The sequence below is a fragment of the Rhinopithecus roxellana genome, chromosome 6 (assembly GCF_007565055.1).
Source record: "Rhinopithecus roxellana isolate Shanxi Qingling chromosome 6, ASM756505v1, whole genome shotgun sequence".
Taxonomy (NCBI): Eukaryota; Metazoa; Chordata; class Mammalia; order Primates; family Cercopithecidae; genus Rhinopithecus; species Rhinopithecus roxellana.
The window spans coordinates 151,468,057-151,485,564 of record NC_044554.1 but is presented as its reverse complement, the minus strand read 5'-3'; the positions used below and the strand labels follow the sequence as shown (position 1 = coordinate 151,485,564).

The window sequence follows — 17,508 nt, the reverse complement described above, 5'->3', positions numbered from 1 at the left end:
CAAAATTCCTCCTAAAAATTTCCTGACTCATGAAGGAAAAACAATGAGAGTAAAGAAAAGTTGAAAGACCCACGTGAGTATGTGGCTACTGCTGGGTTTAGGAACATTCATCTATAGCTCCATCTCCATTTGTTAACATCATCAAAGTTTGCATCTCCACCTCCAACACCACCAGGGCCACCTCCCTCCAGGATCACTCACCCACCACCACAATCAGCATCTCCTCCAACATTGCTGATTCCATCCCCAAGACACTGTTCCCTGTGTCTTGACTCTGGGTCAAATAAACTGCCTGGTCCACCAATCTCCTAGATACTCTTTCCCATATTGGGAAGAGCTCAGGGTTTGGAGTGGAACTGTTCCTGGAGCAGAAGACTCTCCTCCATCAGGAAGGGGATGAGTCAGCTTGCTGTGGGCTTTAACAGGGACTGTAGCTCAAGTCTTTGCAGCTGTAGGTTTCCATAAGCCAGCATGTTGAGTGGGCTCAATTTGACCATTTTAAGGAAGTCCACTGGTCTTTTGAACTTTTTAAGATGAATCCTGTTTTCTGCGATCTGTGGGCTCATCTAAGCGTCATTTTTCAAGGAATCTGTAGTTGGGATCAGGGTTCTGCCTTGAGTTAGCGTTAGAGGTCAGTCTGTGGCCAGAGCAGGAACTTGTTCTGAGGCTGGGATTAGAGGCCAAACTGGGATGGAGTCAGGATTGAGTGTCTGACCTGGGCAGAAGCTCTGGCTGGGGTTGAGTTAGTTCTTTGGGTAGAACTAGTGTCAAGGTCGTTAGTTGAACTTCTATTGTATATCCAAAATTTCTTACAAAGTACCCCCATTTTATCCTGGGTCAATCTATTTCCTTGAGGGATTCCTCTATCCTCCAGCCCCCCTTGTCACCACCCTACTTTTAGCCCTAAGTTTGCTGAGGCTGAAGGCACAGTCACACTCCTGCTCTGGGGTAGGGACTTCAGAACAAGGTGGAGAAACTTCTGAATCCAAAGCCCTCTGCTGCCTAAGCCCACAATTGGAGGAGGGGAGGGCATAGCCAAGGCCTGATGCCTGCCAGCCCTGGCAGCTGGATGAGCAGCTGTAATGGGATTAGGCCTGGCTATGCCCGCCTCCCTGCGTGCTGTCCCGAAGCCCTCCCTCTCTTCCTCCCCCAGCATTCTGATCAGGATTCAGCCCTCGGCTCTACCTACCCCGGCCAGGCCAGCCCCATTGTCCTCTCCTTCCCTGGTGCCGGTGCCTAGCAACACTCACAGGGGAGCTCTTTTCCCACCGCTATCCTGGCCCCTCACCCTGCCCCTCGGCTCTGAGCACACACAAGCACCACTTGCCTTTTTATCACTGCAAAAAAAGCCAGTGAAAGGAAGCCAGCTGGTTTCACCAGATTCTCCCAATGATCCAGTTCCAAGCCTCTCTTCTGAAATTCTGGGCTTCCTTTCCAAGATTCCTGGGTCCTACTACCAGCAATTCTCAGATTACATTTGAAGATTGTAGAGTTTCATTCTGGAATTCTCAAGTCCTGTCGTCCATTCTAGGACTCCATGAATTCTAGAATTCCAGGACTTTGCGATGTGGGTTTGCGACCTGGGTCTCAGACCATTTAATTGTATTCTAGAATTGAGTTATTGTATTTCAGGGGAGTCTGTCATTCCAGAAATGGAGTCTGTGGCCATGAATCATGGTGAGAGGGGTTAAGAGATGATGGGGACATGGGAGATGCATTTTTATTCTCTTTAAATTGCAGTTTCTGAGAGTGAAGAGAAGAATGAACCTGCTATCTGGAGAAAGGGAAGGTGGGATTCATTCACCAACTCAACAAACACTATTAGCTGCTCTAAGCACCTCTAAACACAGGGAACAGAGCATTGAGCAAAGAAGGACCCTGCCCTCAAGCAGCTCACATTCACTTAGGGGAGACAGATCTGAAACAAATAGACAGACACTATGCAACATGTCAGATCTACGAAGAAAAAGAGCAAACAATGAATAATTGATACTGTATTATACTTATTCTGTGCTAGGCACTGTTCTAAATGCTTTACATGTATTCACTTATTTAAATCTTACATTAACATTAAAAGGTAGATGAGATGGTTCAGTCCCACTGAATAGATGAAGGAACTGAAGCACAGCAGGTTAAGTAACTTGTCCAAATGGCAAAGCCAGGATTTGAACCCAATAATCTAGCTTCAAAATCTGTGTCCTAATGCAGGGTTGAGGGGTGGAGAGTGATGGAGGGTATAGCTTACACAGGGCAGGTAAGGACCTTCAAACAGGGTGTAGCTTACACAGGGCAGGTAAGGACCTTCAAACAGAGACTTAAAGAAGGTGAGGGGGTGACGTATATGGATATCCGGGGAAGGGAGGTGGGACAGACATGTTCCTCAGGGATTGAGCCAGGTTTCTTCTTCCAGTAAGGCAGACCAGTGTTCTCTGTGCTGGGGGGCTAGAGGAAGATTTTCCAGGGGGACCTGGTGGGAGGGGCAGGCTCAGAGAGATACTTATTGCTGTGGGTGTACCAAGACCCCTTTGACGGCTCCAGTCAGATTCCTGTGTGTCCTCTCCTCCCTGGCCACTGCGGATGGATCCCCTCCTTAACAGATAACTGTCCTCAGAACACAAAAGAGAGAGCTGGAAGAGACAATCCCTCATGACAGGACTAATCAGGCTGGCTAATTATGAGTAATTAGAAACACCTCTCCCGCTGTGGGTGGCCCTGTCCCAGTGTGAAACAGAGTGAGGACTTAATTCCCCTCTGAAGGAAGTGGGGCTGGGGAGAGGCATGGGAGGGAGGATGCATCCAGGCGCCCCTGCCCCTCCCTGTACGCCTGGCCTCCTGACCCTGCACTCAGTCTGTCCTGCTGGTAGACACAGACTATGGGACATAGGAAAGGGATCATCTGAGACATCGGGGTGGAGCCGAGAGAGAGAGAGAGCTAGCAGCATCTTTGGATGAGTTGTTTCACCTCTCCAAGACTTGGTTTCTGTATCTGTAAACATGGGATAATAATAATTCCTAATCACAGCTTTACAACAATCCAGGGAGACAAGCTAGCAAGATAGCATGGGGCCTTAGTAAATTGTAGTGCTTATCACTGTTTCGTTTTGTCATCTGTTGCTTTGGATGACTTAAAACAGTTCTTTCCCTTCTCTGGGCCTCAGTTTCCCCATCAAGGTACTATGGAGGTAGGGGTTGGTTACTCACTTGTTCAATCAATACATATTTCCTGAGCACTGACTTTATGCCCAGCACTGGAGGTGGAATAAGACTGACACGGGCTCTCGCATTCCAGGGAGCTCCTCAGGGAGCTTGGTCAATGGGTTGCCCCCAGCTGTCATGTTCCAGGCTAGAAGGTGGGGGGACTGTAGTAGACTGGCTTCTAAGGTCCCCAAGGTTCCTGCCCCCTAAAATACAAGCCTGTACAAGTCCTTCCTCTTGACTGTGGGCAGGACCTATAGATAAGATGGGGTTTTGATTTCCTGATCAGGCCAGTTATGTGGCAGAGGGGAACGGATTCTGCAGATGTTACTAAAAGCTCTAATGAGTTGTCTTCAAGTTTATCCAAAGAGAGATGATCCTGAGAGGATCTGAGCTAATTACATTAGCCCGTTAGAAGAGGGCCTAGAGAATGCTTTTACACTGTTGGTGGGAGTGTAACTTAGTTCAACCATTGTGAAAGAGAGTATGGCGATTCCTCAAGGATCTAGAACTAGAAATACCATTTGACCCAGCAATCCCATTGGTGGGTATATACCCAAATGATTATAAATCATGCTACTATAAAGACACATGCACATGTATGTTTATTGCGGCACTATTCACAATAGCAATGACTTGGAACCAACTCAAATGTTCATCAATGATAGACTGGATTAAGAAAATGTGGCACATATACACCATGGAATACTATGCAGCCATACAGAAGGATGAGTTCATGTCCTTTGCAGGGACATGGATGAAGCTGGAAACCATCATTCTAAGCAAACTATCACAAGGACAGAAAACCAAACACTGCATGCTCTCACTCGTAGGTAAGAGCTGAACAATGAGAACACATGGACCAGGGCAGGGAGATTCACACACTGGGGCTTGTCGGGAGGTGGGCGGCTAGGGAAGGGATAGCGTTAGGAGAAATACGTAATGTAAATGATGAGTTGATGAGTGCAGCAAACCAACACAGCACATGTAAACCTATGTAACAAACCTGCACATTGTGCACATGTACCCTAGAACTTAAAGTGTAATACTAATTAAAAAAAAAAAAAAAAAGAAGAGGGTCTAGAAATCCAGGATGGAGAAACAGTGGAGTCTCTCTCCCTTGGCCTTGACAAACCACACTGCTATGAGTGAAGAGAACCACAAGGTGGCAAATGGTGGGAACCCTCTAGAAGCTCAGGGCCTCAGTCCTACAACCACAAGGAAGAGAATTCTGCTAACAACCTGGGAGGGGACCCCAAATCCTCAGATGAGAGCCCAGGCCTGGCTCACTTTGACTGTAGCATTATAAGACTTTGGGCAGCGGACCCTGACCCATGGGAATGGTGGGATAAACAACGTGTGCTTGTTTAAGCCACTGCTTCCTGCAACTTGTTATAGGACCCTTGATTGTATGCAAGGCCTTGGACCAGTCCCATCCCGCCGGCTCACACTAACCTTCCCAGCCCCTGATTGAGGGCTAGAGCCCTGGGTGCCTCAATGAATTTCTCGCAGGCAGTCCTCCCATCACCCATGGCAAAAGATTGTTTCATCAACTGCCAACCTGTTCCCAAAGTTGCTCATCAAAGATTGTTCTATTTGCCCTACTTTTAATATAATTATCAGCATTATTTGCATGACACCGAGTCAGGGCTCAGTCTGTCACAGGCCCCATACTATCCTGAGCTGCTTTTCTGGGAAAGGCTGTATCCCTGCCTCATGCAGGCTGCTTCCTCCCACACAAATTATCTGTAATTTCCACACCTCTGTGCTTGCCGTGGCTCTGCGTTAAAGCCAGGACTTGTGTGGGGCTGGAGCATACTGTTATTTTCAAAGCAGTCAAGCCAGGCTCCAGGAAGCTATAGGAACATCAGGTGGGACCTAGCTTTGACTGCAGCACCTGCAAGGGGGGACAGGCAGAGTGGGTACAGGTGTTCACTCCAAGAGTAGCCAGACCCAGACCACTGAGGTCAGCAATTGTGCAGAGGGCAGGGCATGTGCAATGTGGCTCCTGAACACACATGATATGGCCTATTTGTAAGATACTCATGAAGGTCCCTTCTGCAGTCAAAGAATACTATGCACAAATGCCAGGGTGTGCAGAAGATGGAGGAGAGGATAGGGGTAGAGATAAGAAAAGGAAGTCCTGTGGATAGAGATTTGGAAGTGAGAATGGAAATATTTCATTCTCCTTCAACCAGGGGCCCTGGAGGGTACTCATCTCCCATGTGTAAACAGCTGTGTCTCTAGGAGGAGACTACAGTAGGTGAATGGAAAGTGTCACTCACTGTCTGACAAGAATTGCCTGACAGTGATGAAGCTATGCCTCTGTAGACAGGCCTGCTGCCTGCCTGAGAGTCTGCAGGAGAGGGAATATCTCTATCTTGGTAGAAAAGATGTGCTTTCCTATTCCAGATCTGTGGATGGCGTGTGTGTGTATGCGTGCGTGCACACCTGTGCATCTGAGTGCATGCACATACTTGGACCGTATGTGAATGCACCTCTGGGCACACATATTAACTGGAAATGCACGTGTGTATGTGTGCACAGTGTACTCAGGTGTAGCAATAAGTATGTATATTTGAGCATATGCTCATCTGGGTGTAAGGGTGCATTTGGATATTTATATACACAAAGGACAGAAACTCAGGGCACTTGACTCTTCACATATGTCTCTTGCTATTGCCCCAGGCTTCAAGAAATTACTTCTTCCATCCGCCCCACCCCCAACACACCCACACTTTCCAACTCCCTAGAGGCATGTCTTCCCTTCTAAGGTCACGATTCTGGGGATAGAGCACAGGACCAAAAGCCCAGAGACCTGGTGTGTTGGCCCAGCTCTGCTACTAGTTAGCCCCATAACAGAACAAACCATTTCTGTTTCCTGAGCCTCATTTTCTTCATCTGTGAAAGGGGGTGCTAAATGGTCAAGTCTGCACTTAGCATTTAGGGCCCAAGTCCTTTGTCCCCTGGCCCCACCTGCCCCCACTCCCAACAGCGCTTTTCCCCTTGCTCGTCCTCACCCATTGCTGTGCCCTGTGGTGGGTGGGGGACAGAGAGGACTCAGGCCTAATCTCTGAGGAGCTCCCAGGCATCTCTGAACATGGGTATCCCCTTGAATCCTCCTTGACTCCAGGCTTTTTGTGAGGCAGCTTCAAGGATTTCTAGAGCTCTCGGAACCCAGTTTGAAAATCATGGATCTAAGCAATCTAACCTTCATTCCCTTGGTTTCTCAGAGGATTCCAAGAGCCCTGGGGACCAGGGTCTGTGGGGTGACTGAAAAGGCTCTACATGGCATGGGTTCATCTGATGAAGATGCTACCTCCTGGCTCCTCTGTGAGACATCAGGGGAAAGGAGTGCACCTGGCCTTCTGGGCTGCTTCTGGGGTGGGTGGCCTCCGAGGAGAACTCAACCCTGCCACTGGAATGTCTCTGGAGCCTGTGTGTTCAGGGACAAAGGGCCTTAGTGGGGCAATGGGCATGGCTGACCCAGCTTCGGGGGGGCTAAGCTTTCCAAGGCCTCTCTGTTGCTTGCTCTGTTCTGTTGCTGATGCTTCCAGGCCTTCCAGGGAGCACTCCCTGAGGCACCTGGGGCTCCTCAGTGTCTCTCTGGCCATCTGACCCCATTGCAGATGTAGCAGACCAGACAGCATTCTGAATGAAGCTTTCCCAGAGACAGAAATACTATTTCACAGTCTGGCATTCAAGGTTCACACCACTCCCCAAACAGGGATTAAATGGGCCAATGCACAAAAAGCAGTTGCTTCCCAGCCTTTCCATACTCTGGTGCCTGTGGAAAATGAAAACATTTATATGTCTCCTGAGGAAAGTGGAAAAGGCTGCTTATGGCTGCCCAGCAGGCTGAGGGACCAGCATCTCAGAACACTTCTAACCTGTTCTGGACATATGAGCATGCTATCTTGGGATGCTTGCCCACAAAGCATTAGCAGAGGGCTGACGACAGGGGTTCCTAACCGTGGCTGCACATTAGCATCCCCTGGGGAGTTATAAAAAATTCTTTTGCCCAGGCCTCACCATGGACCAATTATCTAATTATCTTGGGTGGTGAGGCCTGGGTGTAGGCACTTTTTAAAAGCTCCCCGGGGGGAGTCTGTAGTGCCCGGAAGGTTGACAAGCATTGGTGCAAGACATGGTGAGCATTCGGTCGATGCCAGCTGTCTACAATAAAGCACCTGTGTCCTTGTGTGTGCTGTTCTTGTCTGAGCAGCGTAAAAGCTGGAGTGGGGTGGGGTGGAGTGGGGTGGGCTGGGGTGGGGGCCCTGTAGTTAGGGAGGAAACTGCTGCTCAGGAGAGATGAATGCTGGGTAGGGTGGCCTGGCATCCATCTCCCTCAGCCATGTCTCAGAAAATTGAATTAAAACCCATATTTTTCAGCTGCTGCCCGCCTGGCTGGCTGGCTTGTGGAAGGGAGTGAGGCAGTGAGCACCTCAAGGCAGGGAAAAGCTGGTGAGGGGGCCCCCCAGCCTCCCTCCCTAGGAGACAGGAGGCAGCCCAAGGGGTCCTCTGAGAGAAGACCCTTCCCAGGGGTGGTCCCTTGGTCTCAGGTCTTCCCAAAGCCAGGCAGGTAGGGGTAGGGTGGGAGTGGTAGGCTGGCTGGCTTACAAGGTCAGGGCTAGATCTTGAGGTGAAGTTGATTTTTTTGGGTGATTGGGTGGGGAGGCAGAGAAAAGGGGCCTGTCCCTTGGGAGGCCTAATCTCGGGGAACAGAATTGGCATAGCTCCTCTTCCAAGATTATTTGGAGAGACTACAGTGGATGCCTGAGACAGGTGGAGAACAGTGCAGGATGTGAAAGCCTGAGTGGCTCCCAGAATTAAGGGGGTGGAAAGAGCTCACAAGGTAGAACAACACTAAGTTGGGCAGCAGGATAAGATTTCTGATAAGAAAGTTGCCTGTGTGTCCTCGGGCTAGTCTTGTTGCCCCTCTGGGCTAAGGCAGCCCACGCATAGAGAAGGAGACTAGACAACCCTCCTGGATCCCATCTCCAATGTGTGTTCTATGCCTCACCCAGGCTAATGCTACTCGGGGGGCTGGAATTAGAATTGAAGTCTACGAGGGCTGCTAGCCTACATGGCATCTTCAAGAGCTTTAAAGAGGTGCTGCCTCCGGGTGGATCCACTACAAAAAAGTGCCCCTTTTGGGTAGATGGGGGCATGCCTGGTTTGGTGGGCAGTAGGTAGAGTAGGATCTGGATTTCCAGCCCCACTGGCGCCTTCCAGGGGATCTGGAACCCACAGTGGAAACTGAAGAACCAAGAGTATGGAAAGGGAATAAATCTGGAACTGAATGCTGAACTTCAGAGTAGGGGGGCCTCTATCTGGAAGTCTGGGCATCCACATTCCCAGGATGGGCTGGTCTGCCATAGATGACCTTGATCTCCACCCTTCCTCTCACTCCCAGGCCCTCTGCGTCCTGCATTCTGAGTCCCTCTTGACTCTGAGACTCCTGGCAGCCTCCTTTCCCTCACACTTAGTTTCACAGTTTACAGAAAGCTTTCACACACAGCATCTCATTTGATCTTCACAACACCAGAGTTGGAGGCAGATGAAGAAATCAGCTCTCAGGGGTTAGGGCAACAAGCTAAGATGGGGTTAGCCAGGATTAGAGGGAGGTCCTGTCTGTGTCTGATTTTAGCACATCACCTGGCCCTTTTCTTTCCATTATTTCTTCTCTCCATTCTCTTCATTCTTTCTTGATACATATAAGACTGATATTCTCCTCCACCAGGAAGCTTTCCTGGACTGAAAGGAATATGAGACAATCAGACTACCAGCGTGTTGTGTCAATGGGGGTCAGTGGCCATTGGTCAGTAAAGAGAAACATGGACCTAGGAACCTCCACGTGTCTTTCTGGGACCTCAGATTGCTTCTTTCAAGTTTCCATATGGATTCCTCTCCATCCACAGGTCCTTTCCTCTTTGGTAGACTGGGGACCCCAAAGGAAGGCTCAGGGTTCTCCCTCCTCCTTCCCCCTCCTTGAGGCCTCCTCGACAAGGTGGCCATACCTAGAACTTGGGCCCAAAGGGAAGCTGAGTGAGAATTTACTTGAATGGGCAAGAATAGAGCCTAGCTGCAGAACTGAGATGCTCTAAGAGACTGATGCCTGAGGCAGGGACCAAAAACTGAGGGCAGAGGCAGGCAGGAGCAGCTGTGGGATGGGGGCTGGGGTGGGGTGGGCAGAGGGTGAGAACTTGCCTGGGAATGGGTAGCTAACTACTCTCAGCTAAGTTTTGGCTTCACTGCCAACCCGCTAGGCCACCTTTATTTGTGTAGTTCTCCTTATTAAGCCATTTCTACTAGGAGGAGTTTGGACAGGACTGTAATAACAGTAGCAATAGAAATTTATTCAGCATCGGCGAATCAATGATACCAGGGAGAAACTACAATGGAGTGAGTGCACCATTTTTGTTTGCTGCTGCTGTGAAGAGTCCTGGGAGCCAGTACTGCTGTTCCCTTGTGCAGATGAAGAAGCTGAAGCTCAGAGAGGCTGAGCCACTTACCCAAGCTCACAGAGCTGTGGCACAGCAGGGACTGGAGCCAGGCAGTCTGATATTTTAAGTTGCCTCTGTCCTGTAAGCACCACCATCCCCTTTCTGGTCGTTCTCCGGCGGGGGGAGGGGGGAGGGTCACATTTGAGTACATCCCGACAGGCACCCCAAAACTAGCCGACCCTCCCAGACCTGGGCGGTAGGGGCAAAGAAGAGCCCAAGGAGGGTCTGAGACTTGCCTGGTAAGGAAGTCTTCTTGGAGGAAGGAGAAGACAGGCTCTGATACACAGGAAATCTTGAGGACCTAGGGAGAAGAAAGAAGGCTTTCTAGTCCTGGCTGTGATGGAGGGAGTGGGAAGAGGGTGGTGAGCCCAGGAGGCCCAGAGATAGAGGAGACGGGGATGACAGGCGGCTGAGGCCTCCACCTCAGCGACCCCGACTCCCGCCACTGGGATTTCCCGCCGCAGCTCCTGCTCAGGTCTGTGCTGCGGGTGGGGTGAGGTTGAGCAGCCCGGCGCCCCCACCGTGCCCCCCACCGCGCCCCCCACCTGGCCCCTCACCTCGCGCCCCACCGCGCCCCCCACCGCACAACCCTCGGCCTAACCCCGCCCCCGGGCGCTCATTGGCGTGCAGCACCCCCTCCCCAGACTGCGAAGTGTGCAGGGGGAGGCGGTGGTCTGTCGCCTCCCTCCAGCGCCCCGCCTGGCTTCGCGGCGGAGGCGGCGCCTCTCCTGCAGGACTGAGCTGAGCTGGGCTGCCGTGCCGCGCCGCGCGGGGCGGGCGAAGTGGGGCGCTGCGCTTGGCCCCGGGCGGGGACTGACGGCGGCGGCGGCGGCGGCGGCGGCGGCTCCGGGCGAGCGTGGTCCCCGCGTGCGCACACGCACACGCCGCCGCTCAGGGACAAACGGACCCCGGCCGCCCGCGGCCACACAGGTGCAGAGACCCGGCTCGGCGCGCTTTCCTCGGCGCACACGCTCCCCATCCCCGCGCCGCGCGGGCCGCGGACTCGCAGGCTGCGCGTCCTTTGCGGAGTCTGCCCCTGCCCCACGGACAGGCCCCGCAGTGAGCAGGTAAGGGTCGCCCCGCCGCGGCTGCCCCTCCACGCCTAAACTGTCTTCTCCCGGCTCCAGAACCTTCGCCCAGCCGGGACCTCGGATCCCCTCCTCTGGCTTGGCGGTCTCCGCCAGCCGCGACCTCCACCGACGGAGAGTGGGCGAGGGCAGGCGCCAGGCAAACCTTCCAGATCCCAAATGAAGCCCCCTACCGCCTGTGCGCCCTTCCTGCGCGTCAGGATGACACCCCCCAACCCAAGTGTCTGGCGCTGCGCTCCGGGCGGCCGATGGCCGCAGCCTGCCGGGGTAGGGGTCGGCCTAGCTATCTCGCGCCCCTCCTGATGCGGAGAAGGGAGACCAGGGGCAAGGAAGCCAGGAGGCCGGAGGGACCCGGAGTGACATGCCGCCCTACCCCTAGGCGGACGGACGCACCTACGCGGATCCGGAAGGCAGGGCTGGAAAGTCCCCCGGGGCTAGGTACCGCAGTCCGCACGGGGCTTGAGGGGTGGGCAAGCAATGTGCTAGGTAGGGGTTGCGGTAGGGGCCAGTGTAGAATGCCCCTCTGTGGTGACACATTCGGGATTGTTCAAAAGAGCGTCGTCTCGGTTTCCCGTGGCGCGGAGGGGCTGGGGTTGGGGATGCTAAGGCTTCGGTGGTCCCAGAAGAAACGCCCTGCGGGGTCTGTGGGGAAACGACACCGGCCTTCCCAGGCTGAAGTGGGCCCGCCCAGACCCCTGCCGGCCGCTTTAAAGGCAGAGGCTCCTGCGGCAGCTGCGGGGGGCGGAGGCCACATCCTCGGCGGGACCTTGGCAGGTTAGGGGGCTCAGAAGGGACCGGGGAGCCAATGGATGCAGCTAGACCCTCAGGAGGGAACCCAGCCGGAAGCCGACTGCATTTCACGTGGAACTGAGGAGCGGAGCCTCACCCCTGGATGGAGCTCAGCCCCCTTTTGGAAGATGCTGGGGGTGAGGGGTGGACACCTGCTAATTCTTCCGACCATTCCTATGTTTTTGAGTGCAGGTGCGTCAGACTCCCTTTATCTTCCCTAGCCTTACGATGTCCCACAAAGCCCCCCTGGCCCTCTCCAAAGACACAGTATTTGGCTTTTCCCACGAGCGGCCCTGGGGAGGCGCTGGGGGATGGGAAGGGGCTGGACGCAGCATGTGGGGGGCAACTTGCCCTGGGACTGCAGCTGGCCTGAGACAGACAAGCATCCTGAAGGTCAGGGTAGAAGCTTTGAGTGGCAGTAGGATTCCCAAGAAGATGAAAAACTATGTTTGAACCTTTGGGGGCAGGGGCAGCAGGCAGCACCCAGGTTTTATCAGGAGACCCCAATTAAATGAGTTTGGTGCTGGGTACAAGTAGGACTGGTGGAGTCCCCAGTCCTAAGCTAAGTTCTGCTCCTCATCGACCTTGGGGAGGGCAGGCAGAGGCACCAGCTTGGACACAAGCCGAAATCTGAACATACAAATTGGAGATGGAACACGCTGAGCAGGCCCTGGGCCAGATTTTCCAACCAATCCATCAACAAGTGTGTGTGGGGTGACAATGGAGGCGGGCCCGGTCCTTTTCCTCTTTGGCCATGGGTGATTCATGGGTGGTTGGGTGTCTGGAGCAAGACCCCCAAAAGTCTGTTTGCCCCCATGTGTGGTGAGGGGAGGTGTCTGTGGGGAGCCTCTGAAAGGATCCCTTTCCTGCACTGGGACTGATCTAGGCTAAGCGGTGCATTAAGTCCTGTTTTGTATAAGGTTCAGGCTGGCAAGGGATTGATTGGAGAAACACTTTTGACCCATGCTTTTCACATGGCCACCTCTCTCTGTTGTGCATCAACTTTGGGACACTCCCTCAATTTATGTCAAATAAATAAATACACACATGGGAGTTTATAGTATATGTGGCTGAGAGGCTAAGAAAGCCAAGGCCACAGGGTGGCTTTTCTCCTGGGGACAGGGCTTAGGCTGGAGCGTCCCAGGTTGCCGCCCTCCCAGGGACAAGCATTTCATTGACCTGGGGCTGGCACTGATTAAGTGGAGGACATCTTGTGCTGTCTGCCACAGGGCAGAACCAAGATGTGCCAAGTGCAGAGCTGGAGCTTAGCTGGGTGCCAGGCAGGCCTTGCTTGCCTGAGACCCACCCACCATGGGGCTGACACTGGAGGTGACAATGAGTTTCCTGTCCCAGTCAGGTTTGTGAGCAGAGGCCTGATGCCCCAGACAGGGGCTACCAAGTGGTTTTCTACCCTGGAAGGCCTAGAGGCCTCAGAGACCCTCAGCCTTCCCTGAGGAGAGGAATCTAAGATTCCAGGGTCTGAATGAGTTGGGCTTAGTGGTCCAGCCGCCTGGCAAGATGGAGACTGGAAACGCCTCAGCTGCAACGTGTTTGTACCGAGCTCTGGATGCCGTCAGAGGCAAACGGTGACAGCCACCCCCACAGTGACACACAGAGAGGGAGTGACACACAGCTAGGAAGGCATATAGGCTTTCTATGACACCTGCCAGAGAGCTGGGGTACAATAGTGACAAGCAACACCAGAAAGACAAATGGATGTTGAGACACACCCTCTCACACAGATCTGGGCACACCCAGGGACTCAGAGATATTTGCCCAAAGAAGATCACAAAGGTCTTCATTAGTAAAAGTCCAGCTGCATATTGAAATGAATGGAGGAAAGTGTGTGTGTGTGTGTGTGTGTGTGTTGCATGAACCTAGAACAAGGGTAGGCAACCTTTTTCTGTAAAGTGCCAGATAGCAATTATTTTACGCTTGTGTCCATATACAACTGCTTAATTCTACTGTGTAGCCTACTGCAGCCTTAGATGATATGTAAACAAGTGAGCATGGCTCTGTTCTGATAAACTTTATTTATGGACACTGAAATTTGAATTTCATACATTTTGCCTGTGTCGTGAAATATGATTCTTTTAATTCTTTCCAACCATTTAGAAATGTAAAAAGCATTCCTGGCTCACTGGCCGTACAAAAATAGGCTACAGGCTGGATCTGACTGGCTGGAAGGGGTTGCCAGCTCCTGGGTTGTAAGGTTAGGAAAGAGAAATGGTCAGAGAGGTTGACGAAGGGAGGGACTTAGCGCTGATAGCTGGAGATGCCTGATGGTACCTTGGATACTTTGCTCCGTTCTACGTGGAGCTCAGAGTGCCCATCTGTTTAATGGGAGAGGCTCCCTGCCTAGCCTCAGCACCCTCCACCAGATTGGCCTCCGCTTTGTCCCTGTGATCGATTCCCCCACTCTGAAGACACCTAGAGACAGCATTCAGGACTGAAAAACTGACTGCTGTCACTTGAGCCTGCCAAACAGTTCCTGAGCCCCCTTTACCATTCACCCCTTGTGTCCCAGTCTGTGCCCATGCCCACAGGTGGGGAAGCCACACGGAAACCTGGGCATGCCCCTTGTTGTAGACACGACTCGAAACTCACAATGAACACGACGAGACCTGAAACAGCTTAGAGGAGAGGGGCTCCTTATCTCAGGGCTGGGGCTTCTCAGTGGAGGAGGGCAAGGTCATAAAGGACAGGTGGGCAGGTGCTGCCTGAGTGGGCTTCCTGGAGGTGGTGTTGGGGGTTTGGGTTGACCTTGGAGGATAGCTGGACACTCTTATCTCAGCTCTCCACAGACTCCATGCATTGCCTTAGCTGTCCTCATCTTTTCCTCCTGATCAATGGGCACTGCAGAGGGTTGACTGAGACAAACATATATATATATATGTGTGTGTGTGTGTGTATCCTTCCTAGGCACCTCTGAACTTCCCAGCCACTGATCTGAGGCTTGTGGGCTTGTGTAGTGAACCAGGTCCTATCTTGTGTTTCTTCCTTTCTCTACTGCCTCCTCCTGAAATTTCCTTCCTGCCACCTGTGGTGGGGATGGGCCAAGGAGACACTCCTGTCTGATTTTTCCGTGTCTCTGGATTCTGTCCCCCACTTTCCATCCCAACCGCCTTCCTGCTCAGCTTAGTACCCCATCACCTCTACCCCAGATCCAGAAAAGGGCCTCAGGGTACATTTCTGCCTGCACTTTCCTCCCTTGTCTTTGCTCCCCAGCCTTTGAAGGGATATTTTCTAAATGAGAAACTGATCACTCCACTCCCTTGCTTAGAACTCTTCATTGCCCCACCTCTGTCCGGTGGAACAACCCTCCAGCTTCCACAGACTGGCACCAGCCCTCCACCCTCTCATCCACCTCACCAACTCCTGATATCTTGTTGTGCTGCTTGACACCCTGGAATCACCTTCCCAAATCCATCCAGGGGGCACTCATCCAAGTTTTCTGGGCACTCATGTGTCTTGCCTGTGCCAGGTGCTATGGGCACACGCACATCAGAGCTGGGCTCATGCTCACTTAGGAGAGGCTGAAGCTTAACCAGGGTCTGCACCAAGCGAAAGGTTCTCAGTGCAGAGCTACTCCTCCTCAAGCCATACCCCCTGCCGGGTAGGTGCTCAGTGAACACCGTCCACAAGCTTGTGCCTCTCTCTGGCCAGGCTTCCTGTTCCCCTTCCTCCCCTCCCTCCTCCTCTCATTCCCTCAATCCTTTCCCTTCCTACCTCCCTCTTCTCCCTGCATTTATCTTCTGCCTTCTTCCTCCTCCTCCTCTTAGCTGGCCCAGGGGGTGCACTCCCTGACACCTCCAGGTCAGGAAAGGTCCCTGCACTATCCAGTATGGAAGAAGACTCCTCACAGGACCCTGGGAAGGACTCGGCAGCATGACCTTGGGGAAGTTTCCTCGTCTCCTAGGGCCTCAGAGCCTCACCAGTGAGATGGGATGATACTGCCAACGTTCATGGGTGCCCCAGCCTGGCCCTTCCCTGCCTTGGACCTGGTTCCCCACCCAAGCTTGTACGAAATGCAGGGCACGAGTGGGATCATCACTAGGGCCCATCTGGTGGCCTGACTCCTGTCACCTTGTCACGCCTGCCATTGTGCCCTTTATCGGCTCTGGTCTTCTTGAGGAGGAAGGAGGTTCTAGAGGGTTTCCCCTCCTTCCCTGCAGTAGCTTCTGTCCCTCCCTTTGAGGGGTGAGTGGGAGGGGGGCAGTGTTTCATCTTTCAGCCTTCTCTCCCTTGTTCCTGGCCCTAGGAGGGAGAAGAGGAAGTAGGGGTAGTCCAGCTCCCCTGTCATGAGTAAAGGGAGCATGGGGAGAGCAGGGGAGGCGAGTGATGTACTTAGCCTGGCCATCTCCTTTCTAGTATCCAGGCCTGTCCTGCCCTGTAATGGGGAGGGATGCTGAGTGGCCAGAAGATTCCAGTAAGAGGTGGCACAGATGGCCCCAGCCCCTTGAGGGGCAGATTAGAGTCCCAGGGCTGTGTGATCCAAAGAAGAGGTGGGGTAGGTTGTCCACACACACCTGTGTGGGCTTATGTGCGGCAGAGGAACCTGTGCTGCTCAGGGCTGGTTGGGAAGGGCACAGGGACATCAGAGCTTCCCACTGTGGGCCTGGGCCAGACGCTGGAGTGGGGCAAGCCCATCTCAAGAGCAGAGTTGCCTTCAGCCAGGGGAAGCAGAAGGGCTCTGCCGGGCTTTGGACAGTACAGGGACGGCTGGAGGGTCTCTGAGTCCCCTCTGCACAGAGATGTGGAAAGTCTGCTAGCCCAGTGAGTCACCGCTCGCTCCCATGTGCTGACTGATGATGCCATCCTCTGTGTGCAGGAGCCACCGCTGCTTGGTGCAGCAACTCAGAGGAGGACATGGCTGCTGTAGTCAGTTTAACTCTAGGTTTGGTGGCTGGACTTATGAGGCCTGAGGAGGAAGGGGCAATGGTGTGCTATTGGGATCCCCCTGAATTCCCTTACAGTCCAGGTATCTGTCACACATCCCATTCCTGCCAGGCAAGCCTCCAGGCTCTATATTGTGTGACCTTGGAAAGTGTGTCGCCTTCTCTGGCCTCAGTTTCCCCATCTGCACCTTGGGAGGTGGGCTTTAAAGTCTATTTCAGGTCTGAAATGTTGTATCTGTAACGAACTCTTCCTAAGGAGGAAACTAGATATAGATATGTAAATGGGTGTAGTGGTGGGCCTGACTAACCCCTGGAGGTGTGTGTGGGGGTCCCTACTAGGGTACCAGTGGACTCTGAACTGATCTCCTTTGACCAGTAAGAGAGGGCAGTGGAAGCATAGGGATGGAGTGCACCAACTTTGGAGCCAGACTGCTTGGATTTACTTCCCAGCTCTACCAGGGACTTGCTGTGTGATTTTGGGGAAGTTGCTTACCCTCTCTGTGCGTCAGTCACCTCTGCTATAGAATGAGCTAATGCTAGTAACTATTTCAGGCAGGTTAAATGAGTTAACACATGTTTATTGCTTGGAAGAGTGTCTGGCACATACTGAGTATTTAATAAATGTTAGCCATTAGTAAATAAAATCACAGGAGGCCTCCTGTTCCCATTTTGAATGTTACACGGTGCTGTGGGGGTGGAGGTGATAGCAAGAGGGTGCAAAAAGTCTGAAGACAAAGTGGTGAGATAATAATAATAATTAACACATGTATAGCCCTTACTGAGTGCCAGGCTATAGTACATACTCTATAGTTTATTTGTATAAATTTGCTGATGCCTCACTGTAACATCTGTGAGATAGACATTAATATTACTCTCATTTTACAGATGATAAAAAGAAGGCACAGAGAAGTTAAGCTGTTTTCCCAAGCTCCTAGGGCAAAAACTTCTGGCAAAATGGTCCGAAGTCTGTTATACTAAATGCCAGGAGGTAACTTTAATCATCCTTAAAAACTATCTGCCCCAACAGATCCT

General features: G+C 52.5%; 1 protein-coding gene across 4 annotated transcripts in view; it reads left to right on the top strand.

The window, feature by feature from the left end:
- Nucleotides 1-10,380: 10,380 nt before the first annotated feature.
- ADCYAP1R1 (ADCYAP receptor type I) overlaps nucleotides 10,381-17,508 on the top strand; it is a 64,412-nt gene continuing 57,284 nt past the window's right edge. For 3 of the 4 annotated variants that reach the window (XM_010365072.2, XM_010365071.2, XM_010365070.2), the window contains exon 1: nucleotides 10,381-10,768. The gene's annotated coding sequence lies outside the window, so the exon portion shown is untranslated. The remainder of the gene's footprint in view (nucleotides 10,769-17,508) is intronic. The other variant, XM_010365069.2, reaches the window with a different exon arrangement.